Source organism: Meleagris gallopavo, chromosome 4, assembly GCF_905368555.1.
Source record: "Meleagris gallopavo chromosome 4, MGAL_WU_HG_1.1, whole genome shotgun sequence".
Taxonomy (NCBI): domain Eukaryota; kingdom Metazoa; phylum Chordata; class Aves; order Galliformes; family Phasianidae; genus Meleagris; species Meleagris gallopavo.
The window spans coordinates 55,330,584-55,337,780 of NC_139407.1; the positions used below are offsets into that span (position 1 = coordinate 55,330,584).

A 7,197-nucleotide genomic window follows, 5' to 3' on the forward strand; every position below is an offset into this window, starting at 1 on the left:
GAAGACATCCTTGCTTATAAAAACACATCTGTCTCTGCAAGAACAAAGAGTGGAAAGATGATGTAAAGTAAAATTTAAAAGAAGTGATTCCATATATTCCACAGAAATGAAACTACAATGATGGATGTATGTGCATTTTTTTCACATCTCCATTTTCAGTTCTACAGTTACAATAGCCAAGAAGTAGCACACCAATCACAAGTACCAGCACTTCAGTTTTCGTCTTGAAACTTTTATTTTTCAGTTCTACAGCAACTCATCTCCTACCTATTATTTCAACATAATTACAGTCATTTAATTCCCTTTGAGAGAGTTTAGGTGGGAGGAGTCATTATAGCAGTACTGAGGTAACTTGGAAGTATATATTAAGCACTTAGCAGAATATAACAATCATATCCTGTCAATTGACATGCTATACCTATACTAAAATATTGAGACATGAAAGCATTGGGATAATTCTTCTATACAATTGTTTTCAAGTCTACACATGTAGAAGGGAGAGAATCTTAAAGACAAACTTAAAGCAGTTTTAGGTTTTAGAAATGTGTCCTTTTTGCTCCACAAGAATACAGAAGTACTATTATTGATTTATCCTGAAATAAGATTTCCACTAACACAGAATTATTTTCATTTTAACAGTTTTGTTGATGCATTGAATATGTGAGAGAAAATTAGAAGGATTTCCATGAAATGCCATAAAAGAATTTTATTTGATAGGCATATATTCGGGGGAAGATGAAAGAGTCTAATCTGAGCAAAGATGAGAATCTAGTGCCAGATTGTAAGTTTAAGATTTTTCAGGTTCTCCTGATCTCAAGTCAGCCATTAGGAAAATCTGGGTTCATAACTGAAAGCCAATAAAGGTTACTGTGCAAAGTAAGCCCATTATTTTCAGCGATACAGCATACTTCAGATAGTTCTTGTAATCATAGAATCACAAGGTTGGAAAGGACCTGTAAGATCATCTAGTCTAATTGTCCTCCATTACCATTGCTACTACAAGCACTAAACCATATCTCACAGCTCCTCATCCAGACACCTCTTGAATACTGCCAGGGACAGCAACTCCACCACCTCCCTAAGCAGGCATATAATCAATGAATATACAGATGTTATAATTATGAAATAAACAAGAGAGTTTGGCTAAGCAGGTTATAATAACAAAAATAGAATAGATAGAATGCTTACCCACATCCTGGTCTCACTACAAAACTCTCAAAGGAGAGATCTCCAGAAGAGAGCCTTTCCCATGGTAGTCAGCTCTTAAATGGGTCTAGGAGAGGTAGAGCCAGGCTCCACCCCCTTCTGGCAGCACAGGTGAATGAATTGCCTTCAGCTGTGCTCCCATGGCTGACTCATTGCTCACCTCAGGTGATCAATCAGAGATTCAGGCTGTGATTCAGCAGTTCCCATACAGCAGGCCATTCCAGTGTCTGACCACTCTCTAAGAGAAAAAGTTTTTTCTTGTATCTAATCTAAATCTCCCCTGGCGCAACTTATGGTCATTTCCTCAGGTCCTTTGTTTGTTATCTGGAAGAAGAGGCTAACCTCCTCCTCATCACAACCTCTGTTCAGGAAGCTGCAAAGTACAATAAGGTCTCCCCTGAGCCTCCTCTTCTCCAGACTAAACAGTCCCAGCTCCCTCAGCCGCTCCTCATAGTAAGATCTTAGTTCCTGTCCTTAAAGTAAATGTATAATCCAACACCAGTCTTACTAAATTTTCAACTTCATAATATATTGATCCATCCATCCAATCCTATCTTGTAGAGATCATCAGGATGCCTGTTCAGGGCTTCCTGTTCTCTGAAAATAAGCTGGTGTGGGCAGATTTCATTTATTATAGGGTTCTAATTTTCTTTGAAAATGTATCATAAACATCTGAATATTTCAACAAATTGAGCTCTGTGCTTTATTTAATTTTTCTAACTAAACCCACAAGAGCAAATGGTGAAGTAGGAATTAAAATACATTGAAACCAAAGCCTCCTATATCTTGCATTAAGAAAGTCCTACTTAGAAGGGATTAAAATCTATTATTTTTATCTGTTTTACAGAAATACTTCAGATGAGATTGTTTTAAATTTTTGAATCACTCTTGTCAGCGTAACTTCAGTGATAAAATATCAGATCTGTTTTCTTATAGATCAGTTATTATCCTAAGAAAAATCTTTCCAACTGTCTGTCCAAAGGAAAACTCAGCTGCCAGTTGGCAGTCACCACTCCAGTGGCAGACAGTGATAGCAGAGGCTGAACAAAGCTCTGCCAGTCAACTCAGAAGAAGCATGCAGATGCAGATCACAGTGTGGGGTTCTCAGGTCATGTTACAAAGTTGTCATCACCAGAATTAAAAATGGGGGTTTTTGAGTGAATGAGGTCAAGGTATATAAAGCCAAGATTTCCTTTTAGTTTGAATACTTCTCTAGTGCTGGGACTATGAATATTTTATATGTTAAAACACTGTCTTATATGAAACAGCAGCTATGCTAACTTCCAATATGTGAAACCAATTTCTATCAGTAGAAACCAGTCTTTTCTTTATTTTCTTACTTTTAAAAATGGCATTTTTTTTATAATAGCATTCTGAGGTGAGTTTTTTAAAGCCTATCCTGGTAGGTTTTCAGTGTATTTTATTTGACACATAACTACTTAAAAGAATTAAATGAGATATCTGTTAATGACTGACAATATCCTTCTAAGTGATTTCCATCGGCCAGCTACAAGAATAAATCCTTCATAACTTATTTTTATTTTTTATTTTCTAGATTTTTAACTACTACTTCAAGGAAAAGAACATCTTTCACGGGCTGCAGTGTGATACTTGCTCCATCATTGTTTCCTTGAGAGCTGCAAGAAAATCTCTGCTCTGGTGTCTGGAGCACCTCTCCCCCCTTCTCTTCTGTCCTTGCTATTCATGGGGCCTTTTTTTTTTTTTTTTTTTTTTTTTTTTTTTGTATTTTTTCCTCATTCCTCACTGCCATCTTAGGTTTATTCTTTTTGTAAGTACTTTTTCCCAAGTTGCCCCCATCTTGTCTGCTAGTGCCTCTAGTGAGGCCATTGGCACCGGCTGGAACTGGCTTTGTTTGTCAAAGGGCAGTCCCAGTATCTCCTGGGAGAGGAGTCCTGCATCCTCATCACTGCCAACACCTTCACATTAGATGTATATCCAATGCATACCCACATTTCATTCACAGTCCCTAACCACTCTAATCTTATGCATTACATATATTTGAACACTGTCAGTGCATAACAAATAATAAGCATAAAAACCACAACACACATCTCTGCTTAACATGGCAGGAACAATCTCCAAGTACTCTAATCCTTGTTAGAGCTGGCAAGACATATGGAGAAAGAATGATGATTGAGTTATACTTGAGATAATTATGTTTCAATATCACATATTTTGAGACTAAATCCAAAAAAAATCCAACTGGCAAACTAATGATTTATTATCCTCTCTTTTGACAGCATTATGTATTTTTTGAGGTATTAATTTCTAGAAGAGCTAAAAGAGAAAAAAAATCATTCCCTTTAAGTAAAATAGAAAGCAATTAGAGCTGCAGCAAATGAAAAAGTACCTAAGCAGAAGAAACCATGATCTAATTAAGGTTTATAATTAGAAATAAATTGAGATTGAAAAGAGGAAAAAACATCAGGATGCTTAATGTCAGAAGGAAATACTTGTCAGATTGGTTAATATATTCTCAGGGGGAAACAGGCTACTGAGCAATGAAGATAAAGTAACGTATGGACAATGCAGATGAATGTTGCATAAAATTGAAACAAAAGCATAGAAGAGAGGAATACATTGCAGTTCTGTAGCTTCAAATATAAAAATGAATACTGCATTAAAATAAACGAAGTGAATACAATACTAATGAGGAAAAAATAGTGAGTGAAGAAAAGCAACTCAAACTAGAGTTGAGGACAAAAAAAATTTCAGTCTAGCAATGACAGGACACAATGAGAAAAAAACGAGTGATGAGTGGAAGTCAGAAATTAAAAGAATTTTCTAAAGGATCTCTGCTGGATTCAGTAATTTTTATACTAAATTAATATATTTGTCCTAATATACTGAAGTTTTAGGTTCATTCTTCCTGAATGCTTAGATTCAGCTGAAGAAAAGAAGGTTCTCCTAACTCCTTCTAACTTTTAAATTTCAGTTTAAATTTCTTGAGCTTTAATATCTTTTTAAATTTATTTTGAAATTAAAGATATTAACAAATGGAAAAGATTTAGAAATAAATACAGAACAAAAATACTACACAGATGGGTGAGGTTTTCTAAGAAATGCTTTTTCCTTTTTGTATTGCCAAGTGCATAGAATCAAAGTTCTGTGGAAATGTAGCAATTTCACTGAAATGATCAGGTAAGTCAGGCCTTGGCTGACTATCTTGGCAAATATTGGTCTTGATTTTTCTAGAACCATGGAGATCTACTTGCCTGTGTCGCTTAGCAGAATCCTAATTTCTGCATGGCTAGCTATGTTTCTATATCTTTATTTGTTTATATCTAGTAAACCATTAAGCTCATAATCAGAAAAATTGTGCATACATACAAGAGAAACAAGTTCTGTTCTGAAGTGATTACAATGAGATACAAAAATGATTACTCAGTGGGAAGTGCCTGAGACAGACAACAAATGCAACTGTACCAAGATCTATGACCATACAGCATAGCTGAGAGAAAATACTTGATGTGGATAACACTAGACAACAGTGTATCTAGGACTTAAACCAAAATGAGATGCAAGTGTACTGCAGAAGTGCCTGGTGAGATAGCAGAAAGAACAATAATAAAAAGATCTGGGACACAAGGTAGGATCATAAAATTGTAAAATTAGTGTAGGTTCTTAAATTTTTTATGAGTTTGTGAGTAGTTAGTCCCTTAGCTATTTGCAGATATGTGGCAAAAAATGATAACTGAAAATATTCTTTGCAGTTCTTCTCTACAGTATTAAAAACAAACATCTCTTTTCCTTTGATTTATATATGTAAAGACTGTATTAAATAGACTGATGTAAAAACATGAAGATCAGATTGTTACCATTTCTAACTTAGGAAACAAGGTCTGCTTCTCCCATGATGAGATTAGAACTATGTTCCCCAATAGGATTAAAAGTGTTTATTTGATTGATTAATGTTTCTACACTTTGTTCTCTACTAATGAGAGAACAAAGAGAGAATGTTTAAGCTCTCATCTCTCATGTGTCTTAAGGTAGCCAAATCCAGATTTCCTTAAAGTGATTAACAGATTTCCTTAAAGTGATATTAATTGTGGGCTCAAGTCATTTAAGAAATTTTCTTCAGAGCTAACTTCATACACAAAAAATTTAAAGCCAGGCAAGACCATGTTAAGAATTGAATTTGACTTTCTGCATAGCTCAAGTCATAGATTCCATGAAATCTATATCAAGAAAACTTACAGTCACCTTAGTGCATATGTATTTAAAACTCAAAACTTGATTTGAAAATGTAAACAAATGCAAGCAATTCTTTAAAAACTTACTTTTACTACAATATGCATCTTATATCCAGCTTCTTTTCATTATGCTTTTTCTCCATTAAACTACCTCTCTGAACAGAAATCTTGTCTTCGTGTGGTTCGTGTTTCCGTTAAACATCCTTGTTACATAGAGAGTGCTGAGAATGCCTCCTACTATTAAGGAAATTTCATTCTTTCTCTCAAAAAAGCCTGGTAATGTTTAGTTCTGCATTTGTCTAAAGTTATCCATTCTGCATAGGATGCATCTAATTCAGGCGTAAAAGTTTAGGGAAAGTTCAGATTTTCCTGAAAAATGTGTGAGAAAATGAATGGCTTTTCACTGTGTAAAAAGTTTGGCATTTTGCTTCACACTGTAGAAGGCAGCTTGATCATGCTGTATTACTGGACAGGGTGAGGATATGAGGAACAGAAGAGAGAGCCTTACGGCAAAGAATCATGGGATCATCAAACAGTTGTTGCTGGCAAGGAACTCTGGAGATCTTGTCCATGCTCCTTTCCCAGTCATGGTCATCTAAGGTAGGTTGCTAAGCCCATCACGAGTCTTCAAGTATGCAGTTATTCCAAATGTGGTTACTAATGGTACAGTCCTGGCTTTCTGAGAATATAGGCTCAAATGCATTAATGCTCAGTATTTCCAAATGCAGCCAAAGACAGTAAGTTCATGCCAAAGACAGTAAGCTCATACCAAAGAAAACATCCTAAAAACATCACGACACTGGACAACTCAAACTACTTTGAAGATTCATTTGTCTTAGAGAGGTACCATCCAGTTCTGTTTTACAGGATTGTAAAATTAAATAAGCATAGTCAAGCACTCATACATTACTGTGCTGAGTTACATAGAAACACATTTCCTTAATACTAATTAATTCCCTTTTTAGTATTGGTCTTGAATAATCTGCAATAGTAAGACAATAAAGCAACAATGTGGAAAAAGCAAAATATTTCTTTGTGCATAGAGTAAATACTAATCAGCCTTTGAAACTAATCAGGTAATTCTGAGAGGAGAAAATGTGAATTCCAATTTAAACCAATTTAAACTAAATGAACCTGTAGTTGGGAACTCAACTAAATTAGCTCAGAAAAAAAATCTTCATATCATTATTTTCCATCAAGTGCTTCCAGAAAAGGGTTAAGGGTTTCACAAGCTTTTGAAGTTTGGCAGCTTTATAGAAGATAAACATTTCTTCTAAATGTTTTCTACCTTTTCAATTTTGCAAAAGCCTTTTGAAGTCTGGACACAAGAACTTGCCAAAACATTACAAAAAAAATGTCCTTTCTATTTTCTTATCCCTCTCTATGTGAAATATGAAATAATTTCCAATGAAAGTCTACCTTCAAAGTTTGGAGGTTCAGTGATAAAGAAAATAAGTATTCTACTATTCAGTTTATTTAGTGTAATTTTTTTTTCTGTTCATAAATAATCGCTTATATGTAAAATACAAGTCCAAGGAATAAAACAACAAATACAATATTAAATGTGTGCCAAATAAACATCTTAATTAACAAAATTTCTAAAATAAACTTTTTGTTAGTAATCTCTATAACTTTTTGCAATACAGAAAATTGATTTTTCAATCATGTTGAAGAAACAATGAAAGATTTTAAGCATGTGAGAGAGCTTCAGGCTTTCAAGGAAGTGTTTGTTTGTTTGCTTTGGCTTGTTTTTACTGAGACACTTGAGAAGCTGTCT

General features: G+C 34.6%; 1 long non-coding RNA gene across 1 annotated transcript in view; it reads left to right on the plus strand.

The window, feature by feature from the left end:
* The window catches only part of LOC116216625 (uncharacterized), a 54,520-nt gene extending 48,948 nt beyond the window's left edge, over window positions 1–5,572 (plus strand). Inside the window, exon 5 of the long non-coding RNA XR_014883203.1 lies at window positions 2,762–5,572. This is a non-coding gene — a long non-coding RNA (uncharacterized LOC116216625). The remainder of the gene's footprint in view (window positions 1–2,761) is intronic.
* The last annotated feature ends 1,625 nt before the right edge of the window (window positions 5,573–7,197 follow it).